Source organism: Ascidiella aspersa, chromosome 7 (assembly GCF_963924565.1).
Source record: "Ascidiella aspersa chromosome 7, kaAscAspe10.2, whole genome shotgun sequence".
NCBI classification, from domain to species: Eukaryota; Metazoa; Chordata; class Ascidiacea; order Phlebobranchia; family Ascidiidae; genus Ascidiella; species Ascidiella aspersa.
In genome coordinates this window covers 7,942,376-7,965,192 of record NC_139453.1, presented here as the reverse complement: position 1 = coordinate 7,965,192, position 22,817 = coordinate 7,942,376, and the positions used below count along the sequence as shown (strand labels likewise).

Sequence of the window (22,817 nt, the reverse complement as noted above, 5' to 3'; positions counted from 1 at the left end):
GATACGCGACGCCCGATTCTAGGGTTTTGTCGGCGGTGATCTGATATAGAATCAGAGTAGGTATTTTAGTAATTATTTGTGGTTTAGCTTTTTCCACTTTAAATGTCACGTTTCCGAAAGGCTACAATAAATAAAAAGCAATTGTATGTTTGAAGCGCAAATTTTTTTCCTAATTAAATATGGAACATCACATTGTTCGTTTCAATGTCAACAACTTTGCCTGTCGGATTATAGCAATAACGCATTCGGTACATGTTCGTAGCGCAATTTTTCTCGCCCAAAATAGGGCATCGGTAACAGAGTCAAAAAGAAAGTATCGTGTATTCTGCCAAAACGTACGCGATAAATATCGTCCGTAAAGAAATCGTTTATTTGACAAAAGTCCTCTAATCATTAACTTAGTTGCGTGTGAACGAAACATTATGCTTTTTTTCACGTGCGTACACAACTCCAAGACTCGCATATAAGGCCCACCCTCAGGTGTCGGACAATCAGAGTTTCAACTGAACAAGTCAGCTACCGAAACTAAACTAACGATATGGCGGCCGCAACGAAATTGCTTGCAATGTTCTTGGTCTGCATGCTAGTTGCAGAAATAGGTAAGCGGTACGAGTGTTATTTTATTTTTCGTTTTTGACCTGTAGGAAAATAATTTAACGCGTAATTCCTTTTTACAAATGTGATAGTTTGGTTTAACGCTATAGGGTTGATATAATTGTAGTAGTCGATTTTTTTTACTTTTTAGGCCAATTGTAAGCACATTAAAATGTAAATCGTTTAAGTAGAAAAAATACGTTAAATTAAGATTCAGCAAAGCATATGCTTTTTTAACACATGCATTTATTTTTTAATGTAAAAAAATATAGTTTTAACACTAAACCACACATTAGATCCCTGTTTTTTGCAGTTTCCAGCAAACGCTCATCAAAACATTGGCTTTACAGTCGCATACGGGACTCTCGACGTGCTCAGAACAATCGTAAGTTGTCACTTTTTATTTGCGCTTGCAACGAGACACATTGGCAAATAGCACAAGTGACATGTTTGAACAAATAGGATTGCGGAGCTATAAGTCAAACCAAGTGTAAATATGAAACCAAGTAAAATTTGAGATATAAGCCGTTTTTCTGTGATTTAAAATTTCTATGAAACTTGATTTTAACATTTAACATTTCTGTGTTTTTTTTGTGATACTTACCTGACAGTGGTCTTCATTGATCACTGCGGGCAGTTTTCTGCCATTTTCCTGGTAAAACCGTTTTTTTGTGGGGTGAGCGGCAGTTAATACTAAAACTTACACTTATATTTATATTACTACTGGCACTTACACAATAACCAAAAATGTAAAAATGTTAACCTTCTGGCGATGCGGAGTTCAACTCTGGCCATACCTCCAAGTGGCGGCACCTCAATTGGAGATTGGTTGTCCGACAACTGGCCCCGAACAAATACTGACACTTCAGATATTCCCTCCCTACTTTTTGGTCAATGTAAAAAAACTGCCACTACCTTACGGTGGTCTTTAACCCGATCACTGTGGGGTTTGTGTCCTGCCATTTTTTCCCTACTCTTTTTTTTGGGGGGGGGGGGCAGTAAAATACTAAAATTATTATCGTTCTGACACTTATATTGTGACCCTATTACCACAACCAAAAAGGCGAAAATGTTGACCTTTTGCCGATGCGCAGTTTAACTCGGGCCCTATACCTCCAAGTGGCGGCACAATCTCCTTATGGGAGAATGGTTGTCCCGAGGACTGGGACTGTACAATACTAACACTTCAGGCATTCCCGGCCTCCTTTTTGGCCAATGGGAAGAACAAGCCACTACCCCTTTACCCTTTACTTTACTCATACTTTCTTTCAGTTAAAAAAAAAAAACTATTCAGCCCTTACTTTACTTTCTTTTGCTTAGTACAAAAATAAAACTTTTGTGTGTAAGCGTCTGATCGCATTTTTTGTCTCCGAATTTCAGATATGTCTGTCGGAAATCTAAACTGGAAGGTTTTGTGCGCCAGAATGGCTCGACGTTGCTTTCACGCAAGCTCAAAACGGGGCTTCACCAGATTTCGCAGTAAGTATATTAGGACAGAGGGTCACAGAATAAATACAAAACCCTAAGCTTAGTAAACAATCTCTAGTTTACCATAAAAAGTACCGGCTTGGTGGCGAATAGTGTTGACTTTCAACACTAAATATATAATTACATAGATATAATGATGCGATGTTTATGGGGAAAAAAACTGTCGTATTCTTGTTTTATGCCGATTCCTAAATGCAAATCTATAGGTCGAAGGAATTTTTAAAATGACTTAGGAAAGCCATGAAATGAGTCCTATCTTAAACATCTCTTAATGTGGAGGTTAAGCAAGTCAAACAAAAAGTAGGCCTATAAAAGGTCGACAAAAATCAACAGTAAACCGACGAACGTTTTATAAGGTCATAAAATATCCAATTTTACATTTACACCTCATTCGTCCTTTTCACTAAACGACCTGATTTAGTAAGGCTATTCTTGCTGAAATTAGATCACTTTTAAAAAATACTTTTACCTGGCTACCTGCGAACGAAATACCCCCTTGTCATCGTTTGTGTTGCGTTATTAGCTCGTTAAAAGTTATTGCTTCGTGTGCGCAATTACGCAGAGCCAAATCAATATTAACACAACGGCCAACAACTTTCGATCCTAACTTTTGTTCCGTTTGACAATTGACCCTTCTTCCGGCAAGGCAATAAAAATGTTTAATGTATAGCTATGTACCGCTGTTACAAAAGGCTTGGCCAGACAAAATTACGAATCAGTTAAACCAACAAAATGGGAGGCAGTAAAAAAACGTGGAAAATTGTGTAGGTTATAATTAGTTGATAACCGAAACGACAATTAGCAAATTGAAGCAACTGAAAGATAAAACAGTTACTTAGTTACTTAAAATAGAAATCTTTCTTCGGTAAAATCAATTTGGGACGTTGCAACAAAGTTTAATTATATTTTTTAAATGCGAATAGCAAGGGCATGTAATAATTACACACATAATATATGCATATTATGCATAGTTTGTTACATAGAATTATTTTCTTGCTTTCTTAATCGATTCAAAATGTCGCAACTTGGGCACAAAATGTAAAACTGATTTATATAGGATAAATAATTTAAAATGAAACAGAACGTTGGTTTCTTCTCACAGATTAACTAAATGTTTACAATTGAAATATTGCCTGACTGAGTTAACATACTAATTTTTGTTTTAGGTTACAGAAAATGACAACTAAAAAAACTGTTTTAGTTGTCTGTTACGAAATTACAATTAGGATTTTCGTTTTTCTTTTCCAGAAGTCTGCAACTCTTGCAAACGCAGATCAAGGCGTTTCAAACTGATAGAATGAGAACATTGGAAGCTTCAATCATCGCGTTTTTCAGAGCAAGGCACATTTTTCCCTCAGTCTTCATTAATTTTTATTTTTTATTTATGTTTGTTACCGTGCATTTCTTACCGCGCGTTTTTCTATGTTTGTTTATATCCCGCTGGCTTTTTCGCCACCGCGTTTTGTACTGCCTTTATTTATTCTCGTTAACTTTCTACGAGCCTTGTTAATAAAGACATAATTCAAAATACGCTTTTCTTGCATTTTAGGAAAGAAAAAATCAGAAAAAATCAGTAACTTTCCACCCTTAACGCTATATGTGTATACTTGTTGCTGCAAAAGGCATTACGATAAACTTGACGGCACTTTTTCTTAGCAGGTAGTTTTTGTGTCCCTTCGTTGATCGCCTGGAATTTAATATTTAATTCGGCCTGTAACTTCTGGCTAGGTTACTTTCCCCCTCAACAATACTTATACTTGCCGTAAAGTTTGTGTCGGATAGAGAATCTGATGGAACAATATATTTCAATATCACCAATATTTTCGAGATTATTATACGTTTTTTATTGTTTGATTAATTCTTTTTCGGCCATTTTTCTGTGGTCGATGCGCGTGTGATATCATTTCCTAAAACGTGGGTTCGGCGAGCAAAATATACATTCGTGGTTCTTAGCCTGTGAGTTAGGAAACCAAAAATATATGATTTGGGCAATCACATGAGTTGGATTTTTAAACGTTAAATAATATAAAACAGTATCCCTTTTTCTAATTACCAATTTTTTTAAGGTTCAGGCCGTTCGGAACGGCGTTCCGCGTGCGTACTGTTATGACGTAATTTGTTACGTCATCGCTAAAAACTCTCATTTTCCGATAAGAAATTTTTCATTGTTCTAAAATTTATTACTTTGCAGGGGAATGGCACTAACATGGTTAGAAACCCCTTATCTAAAATTAGGGTTTTTTAAATTTTTTAGGGGCTTGATTTAAAAATAACAAAAGCGTACTTAAGAAACCTGCTGTTTTTTTCTTCCCTAAAATTATAAATCTTACATAAGGACTTAATAGACTTTAGGAAAGGCACTGAAACATATGTTTCAAATGAAGTTTTTTCTTTGATTCAATTTTTAGATTCCACTGTTATTGGTATTTGTGTACGCCTAAAAATAGTTCACCTATCCCACTTTAAGGAAACCCTGATCTTAATACCTAGAACCTCAATTTGCTCGGCAACGTTGGTCGGCGGATGTGTCTCTCATTGAAACTGTGCAAGGGTACACGCCAAACATTTAATGCCTTATTTTGGACCTTATTAGTGCATTTCCCAGTATAGAGCGGTCACAAAACACAGATTCAGGTGTACTTCTAATTAACCTTTGCAGACTGAAAGACGCCATTTTGATAAGTGGGTAAAAATAAATGGCGAGGAAAACATATAATGACACGAGCGATACCTCCCTATGCACCCAAAAGAATGATGTTTTTTTGTCATGCCAACGTAGGTTTAAAACTAATATTCTTGTGACGGAAATAGCAGCTGTATATAATGCGATAATTGTCTTTAGAAATACTTTCGTCAGTAAACTTTGAGCTTAAAATAGATAATGGCCAGCGACACAGGACGAAACTTTGTTTGACGTATAAGCAGTCAGTTATATCGAGCGTCGTAAGATGCTTTATAGCCTTTATCTGCACGATTGGCGACACCATTGGTAGACCTGTAATCTCTTGTTGTTGATTTATCTCGTGGTCAGATAAATCGGTCAACAGACAGGTTAATGGCTCTAATTATTAACCAGAAAACTTTCCATATATCTATATATGCAAAGATGTTTTTGTGCAAGACTATGCAACTAAAACTAACCGGCACTATTCGGTCAGCTAACTTGGCAACTCAAATATTTCCCATGTTACCTTTGTTTTACTATTTTATTTATTTGAAAGTGGGGTTAACGTTTACTTTAGAAGCATTGTAAGCTACCAGTTCATACTATATGAGTTGATATCGTGTAAGGGTCACCGTACCAATAATAGTATTAGGCGTAAAAGGCCTACAGTGACAATAATATAACTCCCTTCATGCAGACCTGAGGTTTAATTAACGCAAGTAATAATGCAATTCGTACACCTTTTAACATTTTGTTATTTGCTAAAAAGGTAAAGAAGATTTTTTTTGTATCCATAATATTTAACTAAATGTATTTACATATTTTACTTGCTAAACTTTTTACGCTCGGAGACCTGTCCCTAAAATCGGGGACATTTTAGCGACGTCACACAGAACTACCAAGTTGTGTCATTACAGTTTTTGTTTTATGGTTACAACCCTGCTTATATTATCGAATTACCTAAACCGTGTAAAGGTAAATGCAAAAGGCGGTGGCCATGGCAAGACCAACTAGTGACGATATGTTGCCATTTTAAGCCAGTGCTTCTTAAACATTTTTGGTTTCTCGTCTATATATAACAGCACACCCGGCATATCCGCCCTGCTCGCAAGCTATCATCCATTTCTGGCGGTTCACCCTTATTCACCCCTGCAAATTTTTATTCACCCTGGAGTGAACCATTCACCTGATTGAAAAACACTGCTTTAAGCAATCACCACTGCACTTATTAATGTACACATACTGCTTACGCAGTAGATGTAAAAATAAAAACCGGGTTTGCATCGCAAATAAAATACAAACCGGGTTTGCATCGCAAATATTTAGAGCGGGGCCTTCGATAAATCGGTTATCTTGTCAAGCTTTCAAAGGGATAGCCGTAGCGTCATAGGCCCTTTTTTTGTAACGCAACGAAAAGTTTTGATTTTAAAATAATTAAGGGGGAGAAACTTTGTTTAGCTTCGATGTAAATGTCGCGTCACTAATTTGTGGCAAAAAGTTATCAGTTCAAGGTATTTTGAGCGACAAAAGCGGATCCGATGGCTATTTTTACGAGTTTCTATATGCACATGCGCCATTATTACCCACCTGAGAGCCCCTGGTGTTTGTTTAGTACGTCAGAGACGTTGGCTAACAAACTGCTGGCAGCGTCGCTACATAATTATTAACCATGGTCGAGTTGTTTTAACGGAGATTTTGTGAACCCCCTTTCCGGTTAAAGCCTCATAAAACACGCCATTTCGTCACTTCGAACTGCCGATGAAAGCTATACGCATCATACTTTACCAACCCTTTTTATTTTTGTTGCCGTTTATTGTGATTTTAGTTCATTTATTTTTGTTGTTGTTATAAAACCAATATGTAGCAAAATATCTTTAGATTTTCCTATCTTGATCAAAGTCAGTCATTTATAATAACGAACTCATCCGAATTAAAAAATGATGTCTTTTTTGTGGGCTAATATATTTCTCATATAAATGACTAGAACTTATAAATGACTGACTTTAATCACGACAGGAAAGTCTAAAACAATATTTTCTCCCATTTGAAGTCATTGTCGTCATTTACCTGTTACGGCAAGGGGATATCTTCCTGTTTTTCCATTCAGTTTGTCATTTTAGAGGATAGTTCCTAAGAATTACAAATCTGTGTAACTTACTGTTTCTTAACCCAGGAAACCAAAAACATATTCAAAGGGATCTCCAATGGCTTTCGTTTTATATGCATTGTTGTTATTATTAGGATTTGTGCCAAACGATTTTTTCGTTCTTGACATGTCATAATCTTTAAGGTCAAGCTTGAAGTCGGGATTGACTTTTTTTACAAAACGTTAAGGAACCCTGTTCTAGTGCATTCCAACTGACTTTGAGACTTTGTGTTATAGATTTGACCTCGATGCTATATTGAAAGGGCCCTTAATTACATAGGGCAACTACCACCCTTGAACGAACTTTTTTTTTACAATTTGCAGCGACTGGATAGACTGCGACATTATTTTACTCAAGATACATTCGGTTTGTTTTTTCTAAATCAAGAGATTTATGAAAAGTCTCAAAATCCTTGTTGTATAGTAATCTCTTGATATATGTTCCATGAAGCTCTAAACCTGGTGTTGGTACAAAAAATCGAAAGCCGACGCAAGCCTTCTTCTCGAATGATTTTATCACCAGAGAACATAAAATACTTATTTTTAAAATTTATTTATTGTTGTCTCGGGAAAAATTACCCCATGCATGTCTATAGTCAAATTGTTTTTATCAAACCCACTTATACAGAGGTTTGGATGTTAAAATATGATGCAAGTGATGGTAACGGTACTAATACGATTCTATTAGGTGGTATTGGTGCCAAATCGATAACAGTTTTAATCGGGTATTTCAGACACGTCGGACTCCGGACTTGGGTATTTTTCTGTAGTCTTACCCGAGTCCCGAGTCCGACATCAGCAATTTATACGTTAAAAAGTAAATTTACAGAAAATAGCACTGTGAATATGGGGAGGTAGATAACTTTTACTTCTAAAGCAAATTTTGGTATATTGCGAAATACTTTTTAATGATATAATTTCAGTAATTTTGTTTAATTGAGGATAGCATTTGCGCGATTTGCTACAGGATGGGGTGGAGGCATTTTTTCTATAACATATCGGTTATCTGGATCGGAGTTATATATTAAGTAATGGGCATTCCTAATATACACTTCAAAACGTTGTATATTAGTGCATTTGCTAACCAAACGAAATTAATCGATACTATTAATGGCCAGCAACCGCTAAAAATGCAAGCGAAACCATATGACGTGAAAGTAATCAGTGCGCAAGCTATTTCAAGCGCTCCAGTCGATTAAGGGTCTATTTTTGTAAAAACGCCTGTATATCTGTAGCAACACGTTTAGGTCCCCGTGTTGATTCGGTACGTGAGAAACGTAAGGCAAAGCAAACAGCCATATATATCGACGTCTCCTTAATCATTAACCTCGGTTTTGTGCGGCCATTTTCGCTCAACTTTTTACGACACGTTAAAATATAAAAGGCCGAAGCTGACATCTTCGGATTCATACCTGGTCTCAATCAACTTGCATGAACTTGTAAAAAAACTAAGTTAGCATCTCTCAAAGACAAATATGACTGTCATAAGAAAGGCAATTGCAATTTTCCTGGTCTGCATGCTGCTAGCAGAAACAGGTAAGGCACAATTGCATTTTATTTTGTTATTAACGGCCGAGAAAATTTTGTTGTTTTGCGTTTCAAATCGTTACAGTCGTTATTTCAAAGCCAGACGCATTTATGACATGATTCATGTTTGCCCCTTCGGATTTTATTTTATCGCAATTGCAAAGAGAAAACAGCATGTAGACAATATTTTAAGATGCTTTAGCCCGTTTAGTGTTTTGGGACGCGTTACCGATTCAATGTTACTTTTTATTGATGGATTTCTGAGCCTGATAAATCTAACTAAATCTACATTTAATCAAATTACAACGAGTTTGGATTAAATGCCAAAATGCTTTTAATTACGATGTGAACAGCAAAGATTCGTATCATAAGATTAGAACTTTACGTGACGTGCAATTAACCTACACATGGCTGGAAATTTATTCAAATTGAAAGACAGAATAAAACGTTGTTGAGCAACGTACATTTTTTTGGAAAATAAAAATGTAATTAAAACTAAAATGAGAGGGTAAAAGCATTTCACAAACTACATAAAGTTAGCGGCATTTCGCTCTAATTCGTCCTATAAAACAGCTAGAATTATTCAAGTTGTCCAAAAAAAGTCTGGCTGCACACCGTGTAGGTCTACTGCGGTTTTCCTGTTTGCTAAGTTTGGCGCCGTTTCGTTATCACTTGCTTGTCTAATATGCACATGAGGCTATCTGAAGTGGGCCAATTTGAAATTAGGCCGGCACCCCTTTTCCAACACTGAAGTTTTGTTTTTTTGGATTTGAGATTGTCAGTGGCGGTTAAGGAGGCTTTGAACATATTGAGATTTGCAAATGAGCTTCTTCAAACCTTTGGCTACACTTTTAAGTGATAAAAAAGTGGCCTTATTGAGTTTGTTACTTGTATGGGCTGGCCTATTACTTTGTTCAAACATAATATAGTCATAATATAGGACTGGCTTTTTACTCTGTGTGCAAACAAAATAGGCCTATGTAACTTTTCTGTGTCTGGCGTACATTCGAAGGCACTTCCTTGCTCTTAACAATGAGCGGAGATCAGACCAAGTTATTTCTACAGATTTTTTGGCTTTTGATAGTTATTACCTAAAATATAGGGTAAAATAAAATGCATAGTTTCAAAGTATAAGTTGCTTCCATATTCTATGACTTTTATTCTAAAAATTCTATACTTGTAGTGCTCAACTAAACGATTTTCTTATTTTTCTAGTTTCAAGCCAACACTGGCTGTACGATCGAATCCATAAACACCTTTCTAGAAAACCTAACCACGGTAAGAATCCACACACACGTGCGGTCGTGCACTTAAGGCTGCATACATTGGATAGTATTCTTTTTAATAACCACTTTTCTCGAGAAATTAAGCCAAACCATGATTTTAGCATCATGCAGTAGGAACGTTCATTCTTGGCAATTTACATGCACGCAAAAAAAACACAATCCGCTTTATTACGATTCACATGCAAATTCACGTTCATTTCTACTTGTATGAATTCCAATCTCATCTATGTGATCTGTTAAAAACGGGTCTTTAGCTCTTTGTCATGAAAAATGAATGCTGTAATATGATGTGTTGATCCACTTTTTGGGAAAACATTTATTGCATAAACATTTATTTGGTGTAAATTTCACCACTATGTGTAGGCTTACGTCAGATAAGCTTTGTCATTTACCGAAACGTCGCATTCCAGATGAACCTTGTGTGTACCCAATTAATATTCTTTTACGAGACATCGCTGTTACAACAAGTGATACATTAACTTTTAAAATTGATGGATTTGCCATTTTTCGTTGAATTTGCTCGTAAACCGCACTTGTTTGTGCTTCAGGTGTGCAAGCAAGGCATTTAAACTGGAGGGCTCTCTGCCCCAAAATTGCCCGCCGCTGTTTCTCCTTTGGAAGACGCAATTCTTCAAAATTCCAAGGTGGGTATTTTTGAACTGCATGGTTAGATTAACAAAGCTTGTGATGCGCACTCGACTAAACCCATATATATTTAAGTCGCCTCTAAGTTAATATAGCTTTGCACAACTGCAAATGCAATTACTATGATACTCATAGGTTCAAACCCATCAAACAGGCATTGGTTTGCTAATTGCACAAAACCTTTAAAAGTTATCAAGAGTAATTTGATTTCTATGCATGAAAAACCTTCGCAATAAGGTAATGATACTCAATAATACTGTTTGTTCAAGCGTTAAAAGCTATGCATATTATCCTGTATATACTTAGCCTACATTCACATAGTCTCCTGAAAGAAGTAAAATAATTTAGGCTGGGTCATTTATTATGATTATAAAAACAAATCTTGACTTGCTAGTCAATTTACATGGCCATCTAACAATCACTTGTCAATTTATTTTTTTGCCTGGTTAAAAGTTTTTTCACGAAACAATATACTTTACTGCATTTTTGTGTAAGAAAAACTTTCGTCTATATTATCCAAACCTAAACGTTCATTTGTATTTTTTCTTGCAGCATATTGCGACACTTGTCGGTATCTTTCACGGTTAGGAAGAGGTCGCCTGATGACGTAATTACGCCCAGAAGAATTGCGTGTTTTTGTATGTTTTCCACTGGGGTAGTATTTATTTTTTTGTATTCTTTGCGCATATTTTCCACTGTCCTCATTCGCCTTTTTTCCTTTTCACCACTTTGCTGTCGAGTCCGTTTTTTTCCGCCACCTTTAAACCAGCGTGTAAATCTTCGTAAAGTGAGTAAATCTTGTTCGCGTTTCTGTTTGCCATGTGACTCCAATAAAATGTCGGACCTCAACCAGGCCCGAAAAACTGCCTTGTGCTTGCAGGTGATTGTGTTTTTTCCGAAAATACCACACTTTGCGGGGTTCCTGCGATAAATCAGGCCTGTATTTATCGTAAGCGATGCGGCGTTAATCAATACCTTGCCATCCTTTGCTATGGTCCCACAAAACAGGCGCTAGCGGGCGCTAGAGGGTAACATTATTCAGGGTTGTTAGCCAGTGCGGTAAGATAAGGTGTCTTTAAGAGATATACTGAACACAAAGGATATCTATTTGGGATGCTGCTAAACTTTAAGGGGATCGTGTTTAAAAAATTGAAAGGAAATAGGTCAAGTCTCGACTCAACACTTAGTTGAGATACTGACGGCACTCGGAGAAAAATTACAATTTTACCTAAATGTGTGTTAAAATTATAGTTTAAGTGAGTTAAACCAGTAAAAGAAAGGTCGGCAACCGGGAGAAGGCCTGTGCTTCTGGTCTTATTTTTCTGTAAGACATTATATTTAGGCTAAGCTGTTTCATGACAGTATTACGTTTAGCTAGTACAAGCATGTTTGCTGTTTTTTTTTATTGTGTAAATACTTGTTGACAAATATATTTAACCGACTGACCATCAATATCCCTTCACAAACTTTTGTTGTTGCCAAGTGGTAGTATCGATACTCCTAAACTAGGCTGACATCGCTGCCGATCAGATACCGAGTTTATATAGGTATTTCCCAAATGATTCATGATCTAACGCTGAGTTTTTTTACCTCGAAGTAGATGATGGTGTCAATTAGTAGATGATAATGTCATTTGGTATCGGTTCAGACGCGGCATTTTGTTTATTCCCTTTTTTGTCAAACTATAAGGTATCCGGTGCACTACACACGGATCTGTAATGTAGCTGATATTGAATTGCAAAGCCAAAATGGTCGAGTAGACCGACATCATATTGATTGAAACGTCTCAATACGCACTTCAATCACCATAAGGTATCGTTTTGAAAATAAAGTGTCAAGAATCGGACAAACTTAAATTGAACAGTGTCAATTTTGCCGTGATACACAACATTTTTGAGGTTAGTTTCTCTTACGGTAAACTCCTTGAGCGTTAACGTTAATTTCATGGCGCATTAGACATCATGCAATTCGAACCTTCTTCACTGACCATGAGATAAAGGCAGTGACCCCAGCCGGGTGTCGCGGCACCCTGGAGTTATGTTTCATACGCTTAAAGCTGCAGAGACTCCTTTTACGTCCTTTACGGTTATAATATTACTTCAGTGGCAAGCTTCGTAATACGATTTATTCATTTTTCCGCGTGATGCCCTAATGCCAAAACGAAATCAAACATTGCATAAGGCCAGTGGCGGCCAAACCGCGGTTCGCGAGCCGCATGTGGCTCTCCAACCAGTTTCATTTGTCTCTTATGTGTAGGTTGTATTAATTTTTAAGGATGTCTAATGCCAATTTGGCGTACTTAAGTTTTTGCGAATATTAAGAATTGAATGCAGAATGCACTTTTAAGTTTACAATAGCATGTTTTGAGAAATCTTGTAAGGATAAAAATGCTATGCATCTCATGGCTTTTTGCTGACAGTTCGTCTCATGACTGTTTGCTTACTTCAAGAGGTAGAGGATTTTGTCGCCTTTCCCTTGTATGCATTTTTGCCGTATTTTCATTACAAATTTGCGCGCGAGACGTATTTTAACTGATCAAATGTAGGTGTGTAAGTAAGAAAGAAGAAATGTTATATTCACTTTTCTCATGGTGTGGATATTTGCAGTTAATTACGTAATAAACGTAGCATTTGGTTTCCGACTGCATTGACAGCCTATGGATTATTGTCATTGGCAAAGTATAGTACAACGTGTTATAAAGATTTGACATCATTGCAGGATTTTGGCCTACAAAAAAAACATATTTGTTTGACAGGTGTCTCGAAAAGCGTGCACATTTTTTGACAAATACCTCTGTGACGGTTCCTTCAGTTTTGTTTTGTTAAGTTCTGCGGTTTAGTAATTCGATTAAGCTCGCTTAAGTTTTTGTTGGAGGCGAACCAAACATGCGACGGGGTTGGGGTTAAGGAGGAAATGTTGCGTGTATTTATTTCACAGAAGCCCTCCAATAGTCGTTCAATTAGACTTGGTTCACCAATTACCACTTGACCCTGTTTGTTTTGCAGACAGAGCGAGTCTCACGTGAAGTGCGCGTTGCATATAATTGCGGCTTATAGGCCTTACAAGTATATCCAATCGGCGCCTGCGATATTGCAACCTTGGGAATAATGATTGACCGCGGTGACCCAACTGGAAGTTTTCATTTTATAAAGTTTTTAGTCTTATGAAAATTTTAGAGCTTAGTAAATCGAGTCATGATAAGGGATTATCAACTTTTTAAATAGGTGAAATTTATGTTGAAATTAACAAAACATGGTAAACGTACACATCCTATTTATTTTGTGCTTACCAACATTTATTTATTTTGTGCTTACCAACATTTAATGCATTTTTTTCCGGTTTTATCTCTGTGAGAATTTTTGCTTATAAATTTTGAATGACTTGAGTCAACGGTTTGGTAATGCGGCGTTTGTGCGCCTGTGCGTACCAATATTTAACGCAGTTTATCCCGGTTTTATTGCTGTGAATATGTTTTGTTTTGTTTTAAATTGGGAATGACGTGAGTTTTACTTTTACTGCGCAAACGTTTTGTAATGCGGCGCATTTGCGCCCCTTGGTTTGAACACTGATTGCAGGGCGCTGTTTGTTTTGGCTGCAAACCGAAATCGTGTGTTATTTGAAGATCTCCAAACGCGAAGGGAGTTTGACAGAAACAGAGCAAGTAAGCGTTCGACCTCCTTGTCCCCAAAACAAACTTTGAAAAATTAGTTAATCGTTTGGCAGAACACGAAAACCTTCGCCCCGCGAATCGTGAGGTTGCTGAGCCATTCAAAAGCAAAAAAGCCCCTGAAAACCAAAAACTGGCGTGGGGACAGGCAAAATGGCAAAACTGTTTGTAAAGAAGGTGTAACGCTTTTGGCAAAAATCTTTTTTTAATTTAATTTAATAAATCAGAAATTCTAACAAACTAGGAACGATCAGTATAGCAACCATTATACTACTTCTATCTTTACCCAATCTTCGTACCCCTTGGCTAAACAGTTTACTGGGGACCTATGCGTTCACTTAACGTATAGGGTTTCTGTAATTTGGCTGGAAATTATTTGTGAAATTAACTTGAATCTGATTAAGCCCATGTGTTTTGTTTGCGTTTGTCATCGAACTCATTTACGTCAAATGATGGACGACAGCCTTAAGCTGATAATTGCGGTTTATACGCGCAGATTGCGCAGCAAAAACACAACTCCCCTATTGCTACTTTGTTGTCCTGCCAACTGCAAGTCATGCAAAATACCAAAATTAAACGATTTACCGAGCAGTTTTTAGTTTTACAATGTACGTGTTAACAAAATATATATATCGTTTAAAAAGCTGTAAAAAAATGTAAAATAATTGTAGTTGTCCAAGTCTGCCGTTGGGTGAAACACGCCACGAGTTAGATATGAACTGGGACATGGCTCAAAGTTAAATCTATTCAATTTTTTTTCAAAGAGTTGTTTGGCATTTTTAATGAGATTTTTTTACCATAAAATACTGTGATAGCTTTTTATTTTTTTTTATTTTCAAGAGCCTGATAGCTTTTTATTTTTATTTTTTTTCAAGAAAACGTCTGCCTTATATTTCTTGCATACTTTACATAGACAGTTAAGCTATTTATCACGGGCATTTTTGTGTTGACTTGTTATAAAGTGGTTACAGGTTTTAAATTGTTAAAAATATATAAGTATTAATGTTTATCAAGTTCGTGTGGTTAGCTAAAACAAAGCAGTTAACAATAAAAAACGAAGATTACAAACTCGAGTAGAACCTGGATAAGACACGTTTTTAAAGGAAATAGCTTTCGCTTATATTTTCGTCGCCAGTTCCTCTAATTTAAGTAAAATACATATTCATGAGTGATATGATTCTCCTGGTTTTACTCGGATTTGTAAAGTTCGTGGAACAATGGCAAGCAGAAACCTGTAGCAATGGTTAGGGATTCCATTTCCATAGATACGCAATTTTATACACAGCATGTAATGAACCAACAAAAATAAACAACTGCTAGTCCATGACCCCTTTGTAATCCGTTTAAATCTGGGGTTCTTTAACTATTTTTACGGCGGACCCCTCAAATTTTTTTTAGCTTCACATTGACCAGTGTAAGCAAGAAATTTTTAGTGATGACGTCATAAAAAAAAATAGACTTCAGAAATTTGCTGTTTCCAGGTCAAAGTCATACTAAGATATAAGTCGAAGTTTATTCAGTGCAAAAACGTTTTATTTTAACGAAAGCCAATTCTTTTCTTTGAAAAATAGATTGCTTGAAGATATACTAATAGTCCAATTAGGCCTTCATGGAACCCCTAAAACTAGTTCACTTACCCCCATGGGGTCCATGGACCCCAGTTTAAGAACCCCTGGTTTAAATAGTAAGCGTTTCAATAGGTTGACTAAGTTAGCAGCAAAGAATAATCGTAAAACACATACAATTTTGTATAGTCATGTTGTGAAATAGTGCGACGCAAAATGGACTTTACGTGATTAAGTGATTGGCCCTGATCTAAGAAAGAAAGCGATACATAATTTGCTTCGCTTTTCTCACATTTCGTTAAGCGCGAGGGTTGCGAAACTCATCTTCAACGCTTTCTATAATTACGCCATTGCACGTCTCGCGCATTTTAATTTCCTGCTAACGTCGAATTTCCGTGGAATGAACAGCTGCGGTCAATCGCGCGGCATGCGCCAAATTGCTTCTGAAAACATTTTCTCCAAATAAAGACGAAATTGAAGTCGAGCGCGCAATCTGGGACGCTGCGCGCAAAGCACAAGTTTCAAAAAGGGAGTTTTTTGCTCGTGCGATCGGCTTTCAAACATTGTTAAGTTTCGAGCGTTGTTTAACTCTTTCGGAAATTATATTTTCGGAAATTATATATCAAAACTATTAATAATAATACTCGTAAATAACATGCAATTAAATGTATTACCCACTTGTGTTTTGAATACACAGAGTTTGCCATCCATGTCCTATACTAGCATACGCATTTAACCGCTTACAAGAGTAGTTTATGATATCTAATGAAAAAAAGGCTTCTAAAAGTCCTATAATAAAGACTGTCGCGAGTTTTCGACCCAAATCAAAACGACAGATGTCAGCAATTACGCGCGAGCCCAACGCGGAAAATCCTTAAGATCACGATAGTAGACAACAGACAACGGCCGAGATGCACTTTAAAGCGAGATCCTTTGGTATTGTTGCGGTTAAATTTATCGTTTAATGCCTTTGAATTTTATTCACGGGGGATGGTTTGACAATGAAAAGTCTGCGAACCGTTTCCCATTTCCAGTTCCCTAGGCACGGCGCTTTAACAGGCTAAATAACGGAAAATAGCGTTTTTAGTCCGCACCCCTTGAACTATGGGCCGTGTTCTGCGGAATCTAGTCGCCTGGAAATAATTGCGATTGTCCGACAAAAGCCAGCTCGTTTTTTGTGTTTTTTTGCACCCCGGGAAGCATTAAACACTGAAAGTCGCAGGACAGTCGTTTTGTTGCGCAATGTTAAAATAAACGGGGTGCTTTTCAATTCACACACACCTGTGGCTATTTTTGTAAGTGTGACACAAGCTTTTAGAATTTTTCATGGGAAACTGTTTTTACTGGCGTAAAGTTGTCCGTTATTTACTGATTGACCAAAAATAAACGGTTTTGTGTGGTGTTCGTTTAGCACTATAAACTAAACTCGATCTGATTTTTGAGATTTGACATTACACACAGGCTATCGGGTGTTCATCTAATTATAGCAACTGTCAATAAGAAACAGCATTTAACGTAATGCTTTGGTCTGTGGAAATAACGCCCGTTTTTGGCCTTTAAAAGCCTTGTAAAGCTATCGGCTAGCTTTCAGGCCCATTTTAACAGTAGGAAAGTCCCACATTACCTATTTTATTCCGATACTAATACCCGATATTTTTAGCATAAAAAACTGCGGCCACCCATCCAAAACCAATTACGTACTTATTCGGGTCAAATAACCAAGGTCGCTAAAATGCCGGTTACTGATCCACGATTTGCTTTCGCCAAGTTTAGTTGCTTCCAGTTTAGAACAGACCTCTTTTGGGAAAATTACCTTCACGGGAAATAACGTTGGGTGAACCAAGGCTAAAACACCTATATGAACTAAATATTAGATTGCTCACCACATTTTGGATAGGCTTCTAATACTCAGTGTTGCCATGACTTAAGTCACATACATGACTTAAGTGCACTTAAGTCACTGTTTTCAAATGACTTGAATTGACTCTCGACTAAGTCTTATGGACAAAGAGACTTGGACTTAAGTCATAATGTCAAGCGTTGAAATTAAGTGATTTTATTTAATATTTTGTTAAAAAACTGATCTATTTATATCAATTGTTGCATGTAAAATGATCATATTACTACGTGTTTTTTTATTTTTAAGTTGACTTACGGCTTGTAATGAGACGAGTTTACCAATTTCAATGTTTTATCGTTTTATTTTGATATGAGTGATTTGACTGGGAGATGACTTACACTAATACTGACTTAACTGAGACTTGAACTTGGTAACTGAGGACCTTTGGTAACTTGGATTGGGACTTGAATTGTTATTTCTCAAATGGCTTGACTGGGACTTAAGTCATTTCAAAATACCGTATTTCCAACACCACCAATCTACTGATTTTACAACTAGGTATCAAGTATTGGTTAAAGTACGAGCAAGATGGACAAGTTTGCATTGAAACGCCAATAAGAAAACAAAAAGACATGGAAGAAATGTAAAGTGGCCGTTTTAATTTGCCCGATGCCTGTCAGTATGGAGAAGGCTTTTATTGAGAGGGTACTTAACGTTCCATCCATGATTCATGCCTTACACGTGTGGACGTGGCATTTGAAACACAACTCACGCCAACATGTGCGATGCCCTTGATTTTTAACTAAATCGGCTGGCCTACATTTAAAACTTATCCGACTTATTATTTTGTGTCGTGCTTCATCAGCGTCAAATTGCAGGCATCAAAAAAGTGCGACTGTGACAAACCAGGTCCTTACATCACCCTGAACAAATTTAGTGTTCGGGAATTGGAGAAACTGCTATATGTTCAGATCTACTTATAAACGTTTTTGGTTTGTTCAACAAAGTAAAAGCAAATTCACAAAACTTACAAGCCCTAATTAAAAAAAAAGTGTTTTCATTTTCTAGGCCCAATAACTGTTATAAGATAGTAAGTAAAAAGTGATTTTAACCCTTCAAAGCCCAACTTTAAAGTTATTTTGGCCCAAAACAAACCCATCAGCGGTTTACGACCAACGAACACTTTTAATGGTCTGTTGGAACAGTAAAAACGTTTTTACGAACCAATGAGCAACCTTTACATCTCATCCAGCCATTGTCCACTGTGGGGTTTTCTTCTTAACATTTTAGATCAATATTAAACTATGAGTAATACTTTATAGGAAACGTAAGCATAAATAGTGGGTTAACGAACGTGATCTGGAAATGGAAACTGGAAATTGTGTTTCAAATGCGTGTGTTTGTTGGGATTGCAAGGTAAGGTTTTCATTTTTGCAACAGCTAAAATAAAATTGTTTATAAAGTACACAAATGGACTAAAACTAAACTCACAATAAATTGTTAGTGCTCAAGGCATAAGCTGTTGGTAAAAGAAAGGTTCTGTTTAGAAAAGATACTACAGCAGCCAATACGTGATGATATTTTGATGTTTATTACGTGTAGAAGGAAGTATGCCATAGTTCTATATCGAAAATAGCCGTCGGGCTTGAATGCAAGAGTGATGTTGTAATATCGAAACCTGTGGTAAAAACAGTACTTCTATATAAGTTTCGCCTTTCATTAGCAGTGGTTCTCAAACTGGTGTCCGCGGTCCTTTTGGGGTCCGCGAGACAACTTTCTGGGACCGCGAAGCACCTAACGAAAAATCAACACGACGCTCCTGAAGAAGAAATTTGTCTGTGCATTACAATTTTAGGCAACTTACAAGCTGATTATAGTTGTTCATTCACGTTATTGTACACTTCAAGTTAAATTGTGCATTGTGACGTCATAGTTTTGTATTGTGCTAATGGGAATTACGTTTTTACAGCTGCTGCGTTGCCACTGTGAGCTGTACGGTGACGGTTTTAAAACTGTACATGATTGCTTCACTCAAATAAAGTGATTCGTTAGAGGTTAACATAGCCGAGCTGATAGCAAAGAAGCAACCCGTCCCATTGATGCCATTAAAAACAACATGTTATTTTGTGTTTTTTTATATTTTCAAGGGACCGTGAGCAATTTAAAAAATTTCTTGGGAACGTTGCGTAATTTTTTATAAAAAGTAGTTGAATTTTCGCTTATATTCAGACAAGTTTATCTATTTTAATAGTGGATTGTTTTTGCTTGATATCAGTGATTTGACTTTGCTTGACTGGCACTTAAGTCATCTTTTAAAAAAAACTCACCTAAGTTTTATTAAGTTTATATTCAGCGCTTATGCGATTCACAATTTGAGCCAGCATCAGTAAATTTAGGAATAAGTTAAGAATTTTCCTTCTAATGCCTGTTAGTGACATGCAATGTGTTGACAAGGAATGTTGTTTTTTTTCCCGCAGACTTTGTTTACCTTTTGGAATTGCTTTTCCTGTAAACACTTTGGAATTGCATCACGCTGTTTACATCGCAATTAAATATTGCCAAGCTTAATCGACTTGCTTGCAATGTCTACTCTAATTAATTATTAATTTCGGTTCTTGGTGTGCGAACATTCAATTCCTTTGTTCTGTCAGGTTGTTGAACAGGCTGATTTACATTCAGTCAAGGATTTGCTTGGTCGCCATGCTTTTTAAGCGGCCAACTTTTAGTGGCTATATGTAGATAAGACAGATTAGCCAACTTTGCCAAGCGCCGTGTGCTTATAACCCTATAATTGGTTAATTAAAATATAACAAATGACCAGTTGTCAATGCACTCTGCAGCTAGCTAAGGCCTAAGGGGATTTTTGTGATGCCATATGGCTTTTAAAGACCTGAATAGCTTCGCATGTTATCGTGATAAAACTGCAAAATCTTGCTGCCGAAAATGTGATCTTTTACCGGTTTATTGGGCAATTAGCTTGATGTTATGTTTTAGTATTAAAATAGCTTCGTCAATATTTTAGGAAACATTTTTTCAGATTTTGACACTAAAACTAAGTAAAGCGATTCGCTAATGGCTGGTAACTTTCATTATCAAGAAAAGTGTTGTAGCTTTGCTGACAAGATACACAGGCGTACTTTCCAATAATGTATTAAAGTGCTATTATTGTACGCCTCAAGATAATTTTTGATGAACATACCTTATATGTCCAATGTACATCAAATTATTTTTATGATGGCTGCGGGTCAAACGGTGACAATTTATCGTGACAGACATTACAGCTTTTCCTGCATAAGTCATAAAATTTGCCGCCTTCACCTCTTTTCTATAAATGGAAGCATGCCTACACGACGCACTCACCCATAATAATACGTACTGCATGCTTTTGGCCAGATAGTCTGCAACACTGTTCTGTTCAATAATGTGCTATAACTCAGAGGTGAAAGTTAAGTAATTTGTTTACCGGAAGAATAATCTTTTTTACCGAAACGCACAAACATTTTCATAATAACGTCGCAAAGTTACGTCATAACGGAAAGTCGAAAACAACAAACAGCTGGAAATCTGAGGTTATTGCCTGATGTATTGTACAATTATGCAACTGAAATGTTATTTGAAATACACTAAAGAAGAGATAGTGGTATTGTCTTGTGAAAAAGGAAATGACCTGGTATAAAAGCAACATTTATTTACCGGTACTTCTGACTTGCAAAACATATTTTACCGGAACACTGTTACGAACCGTTCCGGCTTACTTTCAACACTGCTATAACCACGTAATAACTTTTAAAAATTGTTGTGTAAAAACGGCACAATGGCTTTTAATTATGTCTAATACTTGTTTTACATTTTTACAAACCCATTTTTTAGGGAATTTAGGCGAACAAGTACGACCTGCCTGGATGTTACGCTATTAATATGCTTCATCGTAAAAAGCTAAGTTACGTCATTTTTTGGTTTCGAAATAAATTATTTTTATGTGGAAAACGTTAAGATAAAAAAGTTGACGCTGAATGGTCTCCGATACCTAACTAGTATCGGACGAGTACCGATACTACCACTTAGCATCGGGTGACGAACCCAATACGATATTATCGGTCATCGTTACTTTGATGTGTTTGTGGAATGTTATATTTAAGCAAGGTTTTTTTCACGAACAACTATACTCCCAAAATGTATAGGACATTTTTAAAATCGATTATACGTGGTGGCGCAGTAAGACTAAAATCGTTTTTATGCAGTGCAGCTGCAGCGCATATTCAGTCATTCAATGAATTCTAAAGTGTAAAACAAAACGTAGTTCGCATACCTTTAATTAACCAGCACGTTCGGGCAATCAACAAGCATAAAGGCGTACTGCAGTTTGAATAACACTGGCTTGCCAATCTTGTTTTGTACTTATGGGAAAATGATTTATTAATAGTTCTGCCACCGTGATTTAGTAATCTAAATTTTGCATGAGGACAAATGTTACTGTGAGGTTCCAAGCAGAGGACATGGCAATATAGCATCCATAGAGAAATGTCACTTGTATATTGCGCCACAACTTCAGGGTCGTGTTATAGCGATTTTAATCTTGAAACTCGGCGCAGGACTGAAAGTCACGTCTCCGAAACATTAAGTGCAGACGAGGTATATAACATGCAGGAGGTCTGCCCAACAGTTAGAAAAAGAGTAAGTTTAGCAGTTTGTTTTCCACAAAAGCAGCTAATTGCATTATTTAGTTGAAAAACTTGGAGAATGTTAACACATAACGACGTGGAACAATTAAACTTAAAGAAGCCTGCTGTTTTAATTTCGTTCGCGAAAGCCTTACAAACGTTACCTCGTAAAAAAGTTGAGTAATTTGAGGGAACAACGTTAACATTTGTTTTTGCGTTTTGGGGCGGACTTGGTCGTCGAAAATAAAATAAGAAATTAACATATGTTGAGAGTTGGCATTATCTTTCAATTTAAGTCGAAGCATTTGAAGCAATGGCTAGGTATAAAATATTGTGATGTTCTTGCACGGAATATTTTATCGTTTGCTTTCGCTTTATTTTTACTACTGCGTTGTCACTCACTCAACTTTTCTTGTTTCCTTGCTTCTGCACCTCACCTTTAACCTGTTTATTTTTTTTCATCGCGTTTGCTGTTGACACATTTTATTTTTCGTTACGCAGTTTTTGGAAAGCTTCGTATAGGTGGCCGACAATCACCCACTTTTTAATCGCTGGCCCCTCATATCTAACTCCCTTTTATTGTTTAATGCAGTGGTTCTCAACCTTTTATGCCTTACGGCACCCCTTAAAAATAATAAATAGATTGCGGCACCCCTACAAGATTTTTTTCGTGGGTAAATTACTAGAATGTCATCATCTCTGCACAACGTAGGAAGTTTTAATTGGATATATT

The 22,817-nt window shown here is 36.6% G+C and overlaps 1 long non-coding RNA gene across 1 annotated transcript; it reads left to right on the top strand.

Annotated features, from left to right (window-relative positions):
• Positions 1-9,597: 9,597 nt before the first annotated feature.
• LOC146137542 (uncharacterized) lies at positions 9,598-11,187 on the top strand. Its single transcript, XR_014501454.1, has 3 exons — positions 9,598-9,698; positions 10,255-10,350; positions 10,904-11,187. It is a non-coding gene; the product is annotated as an uncharacterized LOC146137542 (long non-coding RNA).
• The last annotated feature ends 11,630 nt before the right edge of the window (positions 11,188-22,817 follow it).